The sequence below is a fragment of the Anser cygnoides genome, chromosome 19, assembly GCF_040182565.1.
Source record: "Anser cygnoides isolate HZ-2024a breed goose chromosome 19, Taihu_goose_T2T_genome, whole genome shotgun sequence".
Lineage (NCBI taxonomy): Eukaryota > Metazoa > Chordata > Aves > Anseriformes > Anatidae > Anser > Anser cygnoides.
This window is the reverse complement of record NC_089891.1, coordinates 11,238,863-11,250,115: the sequence shown is the minus strand read 5'-3', so window position 1 is coordinate 11,250,115 and position 11,253 is coordinate 11,238,863. Positions and strand designations below refer to the sequence as shown.

Here is an 11,253-nt window from a genome sequence, read left to right as displayed (position 1 = left end):
CTTCAGTATTTATCTTCAGATGCTTTGAAACACCTCCTATTTTGTATTCAGTGAATGCTTGGACTCTTCTGTATGCAGGTGACTCCAGCAGCTGGGCGGTGAGGAGACTGCTAGCTGTCACAAAAGACTTCCACCCCTTGTGTGACAGCACCAGAACTCTGTCCCAGATTCTGCTGACAAGGCTGAGGGTAACTAAAACAGAACTGGAGGGAAACAAACAGCTGCAATGTGTAACTTAGCTCAGCAACTGAGTAATTTACTCAGTCTTCCAAAAGACTGAGTAAATTATGGCCGGGTCTCTCATTTCTTTGACAGCAAGAGGCTTCAGTTTTTGGAGCTCTCCCCCAGTTCCTTGTCCTGATTCACTTCCCCCACTTATCCTTTTCCTTCCAAAGGCTGGGGCAGTATGGGCTTGTTTCTGGGGCAGAAAGTTTACGTTTCCTTGAGCTGCTAAGAAGCCTTCAGCTGGCTCTGTGTTCCCCTCCTTGGTGCCTCTGTTTTCTTAATGATCTTTTATCATTCGTTAGTTTGGTTCATTAGATGAGAATCTGGTGAGTCTTTAACTCAACTGGCACAAAGGTGTCGACGTTATTAAGTGGAATATCGTTACCGCCATCTCTGCAGGTATGAAGCAAGTTAGTTGAAACTGGCTGGGGGTTTTGTGTGGATCAGTAGATGGAAATTGCAGACACCTGGACTGTGCAAATTGTGCATGAACTTGTTTTACAGCTTCCGTTGATGCGAGATGAAAGCTACTTGGATGCACTAGAGAGTTGCAGGTGATGGTTTATAATGGCAATAGAGTCAAGTGTGTCTAGAAGAAAACATGATTACACTTTAAAAGTCCAGTTAGCTCTTCACTTTCTTAATATTGTGGCAGTTTAACACCTTACTCTGTAATCTCAGGAAGAAGGCAGCTAAATTTTATATTTTTCTGTTTTGTTTTCCTGGTATCATTTTTTCTTTGTTAAAACTCAAATGTCTCTTTCACAACCAGGGATCTTCTGCAATTACAGTGTCAGTCATCATTATCCATATTACCTAGATTTCGTAATTTGTGCCTGGCACCTGGACTATCATTAAAAAATGTCATTTTATATTTGCTCAATAACTCACAGAAACGTATTCTGTGAAAGATAGCTGTGGTACAGAGGTTACAAACAAGTCTGGTCAAAAATGTGTATTTTTTTAACGGAAAAGTTAAAACAGCTTGCAGCTTTTAAAGCATTTCTCCACGTTACCTCTGTGAAGAAGGGAACTGTCTCCCCTGCACTGGAGGGAGGATGAGCTGAAAAGCAGAGAGATTTAGTCACTTTACTCAAGTCACATAGAAAGTTTGTAGCTGAGCAGAGGATGAAATTTGGATCTCTGGAGTCCTTTGACAATCATATAACTGGCAGAGGTAGTGTAGATCTGGGATAAATTCATATCTTTTCTTTGAACTTGAGTGTTACCAGTTGGATCAATGCCAGATGAGGTATCAGGTCTCATATGTCGTTCCTTAGTCTTTAACCTTCTGTGTTGTTAACCATCATTTCTGCTAGATGTCACCGTGTGTTGTTCCACAACTCCATCAGGATTACTCACACTGATAATGGAAAAGGAACTGGTTGTTAAACAACTCTTAGCCCTGTCCTCTTTTAACCTGATGTGAATTCCTCACCATTCAACGCTGAATTCATGCTCCTATGAAGATTAACACAAAGCATGAACATTAAGCTAGTTCTTTTTCATGCCCAAAGACTAGCAAAGAATTACAATAGACTTTCCAATACCACTTTTCTTTTACTTGATTGGGATAAGTTGTTAATTACTTTACCAATTTTCTCTTACATTTTTAAAAGTCAGTTATAAATGACTTGAGAATTCCACTTTCAATGGAGGTATTTTACGTAGTAAAAAGATCTTTTTAATTTACACTCATGAGCTGAAGTCATAGTGATGTGTGGGGTTATCTGCAGGGTCCTGTCTTCCACAGCTTGGCTTATGCTGTTCTTACCCACTGGATTTCTGAACACAATCTAATTCTCAACAGCAAATAATCTTACTTCTGAGCATCTTCCTGAGGCCAAAGGGAAACATTTTGGTTGTTCTTGGCTCTGAAGACTCCACCTTGCAGCAGCCCCGGTAGCGATGTGCCCATGACCCCGAGCATCCGTATGTCCATGTCTGAACTGAGACGGATCCTGCACAGGAGCAACCCCTGCCCCTAGCCCCACGTGCAGCCTTGTGGTCGCTGTGTAGAGGAATGCTGAGTGAAAGAGAACAGCAAAGATCCAACCCATGTTTATTTTGAAATAATCTCTGGAAACATAACATGATAGCAACTCGAGTAACTCCTTTCCTTTTGGCAGTTGCAGCTCTTCTTGAAATAAACAGGTAAGTTACAGGCCTTGCGGGGATTTTAAAAACCACTTGTCCCTCAATCATTTTTCCACTTTCCAGCTACTACACAGCACAAAAAGACTTAAATGATATTTATGTTCCTGTAGAGTTGGCAGCATGGCTCTGTGTTCATAATGGGCTATGTTTTTGGGACTTGAGGAAGGGGGGAGAAATTTCCACTCATTTTGTATAATTATGATATAGAAAATATTTGTAGATCATGTTTTTGGACCGTAACTAATGTGCTGTTCAGTCCTGCCTCCTACGTGAGTCTGACACATTTGCCCTAATGGGGACTGCAGGGTGTGCAGAGTGGGATATTTACACCCTGACAGCTTTTTTTTTTTTTTTCTTTTTTTTTTTTTCAGTGACATCATTGAGCAGACACAAGAAGTGGCAGCTTTTGGGATGTTCTTCACCGCCTGGTTTGTTTGGCATTCCCTCTGCCACAAGCAAAACAAACCACCAAGGAAAGAAACACCCTGAAAATCCTCAGCTCTCCAACGTGCAGTGGCGTTTTGTCCTGGTTTCTGTTTGCTGCTTTGTGGGGTAGTCAGCACTGAAAATCACAGGGGAAAAATCTGCAAGACTACCTGGAATAGCAACATTTAAGTCAAGTTCACATCTTGCTGCGTGTGCAGCTTGGATGTATGATTTTGGTGACTTTGCTGTTGTATTTTCATGTGTTGGCTCGTACATGTAATCCTTAGCTGTCTATCAGTGCAGTGGGGAAAATGAGGCACCCTGTGTTATGGGGTTCGTTACAGGATTCATTATCTGGCATTCAGAAAGTGTTTTAACGGGAATGGCCAAGTACAGGGAAATACTATACAATTCTTTTACCACCAGGCCACTGCTAACCCTTGTTCGCCATGGGGAAGGGTAAACAAATGCAGAGCTCATTCAGACGGGCAGCTGAATCCAGGACAGGCCGAAGGTTCCCCTACAAACCGAAGTACCTTTTTTCCTTTTATCTGTATACACCTCTCCGAGCCTGCTAGCCCTTCGTAGCCTACGTGAGATGATAAAACTGCTTTTCATCTGACTCCCAAATACAAAGAAAAACAACAAAAAAAGGAGAGCTTCAAGGCAAAGTAGACACCTTTCTCAGTTTTCTCCATGCAATTAGCAATGCCCACAAATCCTGTCCATCTGATTAAGTCCATAAAAATAATATCTTCCCACCCCAGCAGCCTGCCGTAGCCCCAAAAGCCCTAAATTAAAATAAACAGTTCCAGGCTTGACTTTTTTTGTTCATTGTAATCCTGCTAAATCGGTGGCTCCAGCCTCTCTCGCTGGCTTCTGTAAAAATAGTTCTTCTTTACTGCTAAACCAAGGCTTCTTTATACAGCCTCCGAGTGCACAAATGCTGCTCTTATTTACATAGAGAAATTACAAACAGGCTCTTGATTCTTTGATCCTGTGTATTCAAACAGCCCCGGGCTCCGGCCGGTTCTGGCTGCAGGAATCAGGTGCGTGGCGGTGGGCTCTGCCCTTACGGGGCTCCGAGGTTAACAGCCACGGCCCCAGACGGGCAGGGAGGTGGAAGAGCTCTCGGTCCCTCTCCTTCTCCAGGGCTCTCGGGACACTGAACATTGTTCACTGTTTTTGGCACCCAAAAATGGATCTGTTCCTGTTGGCCGCCAGTCGCAGCGCTGTGCCTGCTTCTTGGCTGATCTGGGAGAAAAACAGTTTTTTGGGATGCAGCTCACCTGTAACTGGTTTATTTAACTTAGGCACTGGTATAAGCCCCTCCACAACACTGAATAACAGCATTCAATGGTTCACTGGCCTGTGGAAGTCACAACACAGCGTTAAGAGCAGCACAGACGATGCTGTCCCTGCATGGCGGGGTGCAGGTGAGGAAGCCGCCTGCCCTAGAGACGGCTGCGCGCTGACACGGGCACTCTGCAAACACCTCAGGAAATCAAATCTACAACTGGTGTACCACAGCCATGTTGTCCTGCCTAGCCTCCATCTCTATGAACAAGGCACTTAAGCAAGAGCTACCATTTTCCTTAACAACAGGGAAAATTTGGAATTTTCTACGCGCTTGCCTGGACCTATTTCTGTTGCAGTGTTTTCATCCCAGTGGAGGAGTGGGAAGAAGCACGGCCGCGATATGAGGCCTGACTGCGAGGTGTAGCTCGGGTCTCCTGCCACAGGAACACCTCCGGCAGCGCTGCTCAGGGTCAGACCATGCGTGAACACCAGCATTAAAATAACAGCAAGATGTCCTGATTCTTTGCTGGGCTAGCTATGCCCAGAGAAAAGGATGAGAAAATACTGCAAAGACAAGGAGAGGTGTATTTAAGGAGTAGATGATGAAGAAGACAAATGGATCCATAAAGTCCTTCCTTGCAGGTTCTTTTATCACCTAACCTTGAAATCTCCAACCTCTGCTTTGGTGAGGGTTAGGGAATACGTTCTTTCAAATCTTTTTTGCACAGGTTGCCAGGCAAGACTTTGTGCACAGTCTTGCAGGCTACCGGTTTTGCAAGCATTTCGTGGGGTTTTTTATTGTTACTAATATTGCTTAGCTGTATGTGAGATGTTGGGCCAAATCCTGTGTTAATGCTGGCCTTAGCCAGCAATAATCCCCATCAATTTTATGTGAGCTTGCGACTGAGTAAGGCCAGAGAAAAAGTGGGTGGGAAGCTTTGGGTTTTCTCCCTGAGCCTGTCATTGCACCTGAAGGGAAAGGCTGCCCGCAGCAAGGGGAGCTGCAGACTTGGGCACTGAGCAATTGAGAGCCCAACAGCTCCTTGATTTTGTCATTCTCTAATTCTGCCTTTGGGGACAACGTGTGTATGTGCGTCTGTGCAAGGGAGATGCACAGATAAAATCCTTATTCCTCATGAAGAGCGTGACTAATTCATAACACACCGACCAGGATAAATAATTCTCCACTTTCTCCAGAATCTCCTATCTGATAGCCCTCATTCATCTCCTTTTATTCACACCCCACCAAACCTCCTTGCTTTATAGAACAGGAGGACCCTGCACAGCTAGATCACATTTTATCTTGGTTCATGGATCGCTCCGTATTTATTTAAACCTCCACTGCCTCCAGCTTCAGTAACGATGCTGCTGCCCTCAGCATCGATGCCTCTGCCAATAACAACAAGCTCCATTTAGTCTGCTACAGCTTCCTACAGAGAATTGTTTTCTCACTTTACTCCTGCTCCTCAACCCTTTAAAAATAGGCAAAGCCTAAAAATTATCCCCAACAGGCTTTTGCATTCGTGCACTTTGAAACAAAGCCTTTATACATGTTTGTTCTGCAGGGTCCCACTGATTTTTCCCTTTACAAACTTTTCTCTCGTTGCTTGTTCAAATGCCTTTTCCTTCAAGAGCTTTTATATATGGATATGAAATGCTGGAAGGAGAGGAAAAAAAAGGGGGGGGAGGGAAAAAAATTAATTGCTTTTTTTTTTTTTTTTGATTACTGGTTCCTTATTTATGCATCTACACACATACAAGGGTAGATGCTGTATTTTAATCCTACAATAATTGGCTTTGGAAAAACAGTAGCTCATAATAATAATATTGTGAGTGGCCAGAATAAAAAGAGCTACTTGAATGATGGGGCAATTAATCATGCGTGTGGAGGCTAACGTAACGGTGCCAAGCAGCCACCAAGGGAAAAATCATCTCCCCTATGTCTCCTCCTGTCTTCAGACCCACCTAATTGGTAGTCAAAACAGACTATCTCACTTCTAAATTTATCTGCCCCTTACACACAGGCAGAGCTAAAGGTCCCATTAGGTCTGCGGTAGCGGGTGCTCTGGTGAGTACGCCGTGTTTATACATAGACCATATATGAATAGCTAATTCCTGGCACCGCTGCTTTCCTTAACAGCAACCTGGCAGCCGAGCAGCAGCGGAGAGACGGGGGCCGTGGTTTCACGATGCAAATTGCCCGGCAGCGAGGCTGCCTCCCTCGCTTCTGCTGCTCCTTCTCTGCAGGCGACCGGCCACCTGCCGGGATGGGGCTGTGCCGCGGCCCGTGCAGGGAACTCCGGACCGTCTAAAAACCCCATGCAACCTTTTTTTTTGTTGTTTGTTTTTGGTTGTCCTTCTTCCTAACTCTGGATCTTGTTTCCAGATCTAACTCATGCTTCAAGCTCCACGTAGGGGAGGTGGCACACAAGGGAGGAGGGATTGGAGAGCGAGGAGTGCGGAGAAGAGGCAGGGATGTGGCACGATGACAGAATCACAGAATCATCTAGGTTGGAAGAGACCTCCAAGTCACCTATTCCAACCTCTGCCCTAACACTACCAAGTCCTCCACTAAACCATATCACTAAGGTAAACCATATCACTAAGATGATGTGGCCATCGAACCTTTTCCACAGGGAAAGTGACATCTGAGAGGATTTGTAGTGGCCTCGTGCTGTCCAGCCTCCCTTGCAAAAACAGAATCAAAACATTTTTTTTTTCTTCTTTTCTTTCCGTGTGTCACAGATTTGTAGCAAAGTTTATACGGTAAAATCAGTGTTCCCCTGGACATAACAGGCTGAGAATTGAGGAGCAGGCAAATACTCCTTCAGCTGCAGTTGCCTGGGGAACAGCCCTTGTGCCAGCAATCCCAGCTCAACCCGCTGGAGCTCATCTGTCCCCCTCAAGTGCAAAGGTCCAAGTGATTTTGGTGTTTGGCGACTCCATTTTTTCTGGAAGGTGATGAAACTTGAGCTCCTAAATTGCCTTGCATTCTTCGGGAATGTTACCTGTGCCTTTTGGGAAGATGTCCTTGCTATGAGTACATCTGTTTGGTTATAGGATATGATTTCACGGTTGGCTTAAGCTGACCGAAGCCTGCTGCTGCTGACCTGGAAGGTCTCCCTGCCCTCTGTCCCCAGCTGCTCAGTCCCCCTGCCTCCTCTCAGCACGGCCACTTGTGGGACCGTGGCCAGCTCTGTGAGCAGACCCAGCTGAACATCGGTCCTCTCAAAAAACGGTTTATATCTGGCTGGGATTTGTGGCCGTGTGGTGGGAAGCTGTAGCAGGAAGAGCAATTGGCCAGGTTGGGGTCCTCCAAACCTTAACAAAATGATCTCTAGGCCATCCTATTTGAAGAACATCCAGGCTTGGTCTCTCCCCACCTCTTAAATGCCATCGTGATTTCTGCCCTTTGTACCTGTGATGCCTGTGCTCTTAGAAGGGGAATGTGTTTTCTCTGCCACCTTCTCCCCCTTGCACACATCCTCCAAAATCTCCACTTCTTGCTAGAGCCATCAACAAGCCTCCCTGCTCCAAATGGACAATCAGAACCAGCACCTACATGAATTCAAACTCTCTAGGAACTCTAGACAGACAAGATCAAATGCATTGTACCCGCAGCCCATTCCTTCCATAAACCTTGTGTGTTGGCTTCTGAGGTGCGGACAATTTGCCTGATTACACGGTAACCTCTGAAAGCAGAACTCCTGCTGCAGCTCATTCGTTAACTTCTGATAAACTATGCCAATAACCAACACAGTCACGCCAGCCTCTCCTGGAAGCCGACCTTCAGAGCAGTATTCTGGCATTTTGGGGAATTATCTAATTAGCAGTGAATGCTCAGTCAGGCAGGGTTCTTAAAAGGGGAGCTTGTACTGGAGAAAGCCCAATGGAAAGAGAACCAGAGAGTGAAAAAGGCATGTCCAACAGTCACAATAGCTCTTTCATTCTAAGATCTTCAAACATTTTACAATCTACAATGGGAACCTCCCCCTGTATGCTCTGTTTACTCCTTTGGGGACGTTTTAAATGAACTATGGGAAGAAGCTCAAATGTGGCCCTCAGATGGCAATTAAAAACAAAACAAAACACACACACACTCACGAAAAAACATTCAGGACATAGTAGTGTCAGCCGTGTTCTTGGCAGATCCAAGTCTGACAACAACATGGGCATGGCAGAACGAGCCTTTGCTTCCTCACTACGAGTCACAGGAAGATGGAGAAGAAAGGAAAGCGAGCTCATTGATAGCACTACTGAGAATACCTAAATGGCTAAACAGAGAGAGCCCAGTACACCTGAATCCCGATCCCCAACACCAGCCTTTAGACAAAGTCTCTCTCCCGAAGGTACTTGTCCGTCACAGCTGATTTTGTTCTTGGCTTGGTCCTGTTTTGAGGTCACTGCTCTGTCCTCACGACACCGCAGTGCACAGCTATGTGACCCCACTGCTCCAGCTGTGATTTAGCTTTGATTTAGAGGTGCTGGAAGGAACCTGTGCTTCTCCCGAGCTGGGTGTGTTTTACTCTATCTCAAGGTGGTGCTATTACGTCTATGAACTCCAAATTTCTTAAGGATATTTTAAAAAATATTTTCTAGCCACGATTTCCCATTGTACATACACTGTTGACATTTGGGTGCAAGAATCCATAAAGAGAGCAATCTCTTTGGAGAATTCATTTGAGAAAACGTTGTGGGACAGAACTTTCTCCTCGGTTATACTGCAGAAAGAGTAAGGCTGAGCTGGAGTAATTGAGAGGAGAATCAGTTGTTGGTCTTTACACATTGCATGTTGAAATGTTTGCTCCAGCATGAAAGTCCTTTCGAAATACAGGCTGTATATCCGAAGTGAGCCCACCAGAAAAGAAAAATAATAAAGTGGCTTTGAAAGACTGGGCAAAGGTCTGGAGGAGCCACAGTTTTCCTTCCCTGCAGTAAAGCGTGGCTAAAACAACACAAACTCCTATGGCTTACTAATTTTTCAACCCAATATTTTCATATAATTTGTGTGTTTTATAAGCCTTGGAAAACCCACAAGAGGCCACACATTTCTGATGTAATCGTCTTTGAATTCAACAAAGACCATTACCATGTCAATGAGGGGGATGGTTTCAAAGAGCAGAGGGTGGTTTGCAGAGCACCCAGAGGGGATTTTCACCGCAGCTACTGAAATAATAAACTCCTCTTTCCCCCTCCCTTGTCCCCTTCCAAATTTTGGCTCCAGCTGGAGACATTTCAATAGTTTAGTTCTAATCATAGATAATTCTTTTTTTATTGTGTCATTTTGGATGCTGTTATTATACATAACAAACGTTGCTATGTTACTAGACCATAAAGTCTAAGCTTTAGCTCAGGTCAGTTTGAGCACAAAGTCTTTGCATTTTGGCCCTTAAAGATGTTGTATGTTTGGGGTGGAGGTTCCATTTTTATTATTATTATTACTTTTTTTTTGAGGGGCTCCTTCACAGGAAGAGTTTTTCTCTCTCTGAGTTTTTTCCAATTGTTATGCTGTCTGTGAGCTGTGCTGGATTTTTTTTTGTTTTTGAGCTTTAATTAAAAGAGGTTAATCACTTCTGCTCCAAACTACCAAAAACTTCTGCACGAGAATATTTTTATGCCTAAGAAGTCCCACTGCCTTAAATTGAGCCATTCATGATGCAAAATATTTTGTGGATGTTCATTCTTTGCAAGTTTGGGACCTCAAGTTTGTCTTTCTAGGAAGCTGAAGTAAAAGGAAAGGCAGGAGGTAGAAATACCATGATTAGGCAAACTGCATCACAAACTATTACAACTGGAGAAAACATAAAAAGAGCAACAACATAAAAATGTCTTGCTGTTAATTACCACCTTAAGTACAGCCCCTTGCCAATTGCATTTGGATGAAATATTCAGAGTACTTCAGTGCAAAAGCTGCGAGTTGAAAATAACTGTTCAAGGTGAAAAAGTCGAGGAGTTGCACCTCTAGTTAGTAAAAATAAACCTAAAAACAACTATTAAGAGTAGCTTGGCATTATGATATATTCCCTTATGCAGGAAATACTCTAAGTAGTTTCTTTCCCTGTTGTTCCCCAAACTTGGGTCTCTGTCTCCTCTATCTCCTGGCCCACAAAGTGACTATGGTGATGAGAGTCTGAATTTTTTTGAGTGACCTCACCCTGTTTCCTCTGCAAGCACTCCCTGAAGCTGCAAACTCAGTGCAGTTCCAGTTCACATGGAGTTTCCAAACAGATGTCAAAACGCCTTGGGGAGGGGGAATAAATTATCACCGGCAGCCCTACCTCTTTACATTGACTTGGAAGGAGCCTGGCCATCCAGCTAGCCTGGATGCCGAGGGCAGGATTCAGGATTCAGGTGCCTAAACATAGAAGCCTATTGCTCTTTGAGAGTCCTGCAGTAACCCAGGTGGCAGATATGATCCAGTACGATCCCGAAGATTTCCCAGGAGACTGCAGACCTTTGCAATGTGGCTGGAGAGCAAGAGAGATACCACAGCAATGAAATCCCACACCTATCTTGTTGAGCAGAAGTACTTGGGCCAAGACCTACAGCTGCAGAGAGACAAAACTTTGTGGGGACATGGGGTGTGTGTGTGCATTTTCCTCCCATTTTCAGAAGACGCCACTTGTAGGGTTGAAAAAATTGCAGCTCGCCAGAGCATAACCATTAAGGCTTTATTACAATTGAGTTTTATAACACGCGTTCTAATAAGTCCTTAAAGAATGTGGCTGTATGCAGTAATCATTTCATAAATATTAATATAGCATTTAGAAATGGGGCCTTAATTTAAAGTGTTACCTTTTTATTAGCAAGTGCACAGTTTAATTACTGCAGTAAAAATATAGATTAGTTAAGCTTTGCTGCTGTTCTATTACCTGGGAACCAGCACCAGCCTAGCTTTAATAAGCAGCTTCTGAGGAGGTGAAAGAAATTCCTCTGGCTAGAGAGACTGAGGGGGGAAGGTTTGCTGCTGGAAACTGACTGTATTCTTTAACAAGGCTAGACTGTGGAATGACTTCTTCTTGCTGTCTGCATTTTTGTGTGCGTGTGTGTTAATTCACACACGTCTCCAGTTATTTCCATTAGAGATTGACAGACTGCTTCTGAAGAAACAAACAAAAATAAAGCACCAAAACGTGCATCCAGTAT

The 11,253-nt window shown here is 44.1% G+C and overlaps 1 long non-coding RNA gene across 1 annotated transcript; it reads left to right on the top strand.

Moving 5' to 3' along the window:
• Window positions 1–226: 226 nt before the first annotated feature.
• Window positions 227–7,308, top strand: LOC125182853 (uncharacterized). The gene is made up of 4 exons (XR_007163508.2): window positions 227–624; window positions 730–779; window positions 2,036–2,379; window positions 2,754–7,308. It is a non-coding gene; the product is annotated as an uncharacterized lncRNA (long non-coding RNA).
• The last annotated feature ends 3,945 nt before the right edge of the window (window positions 7,309–11,253 follow it).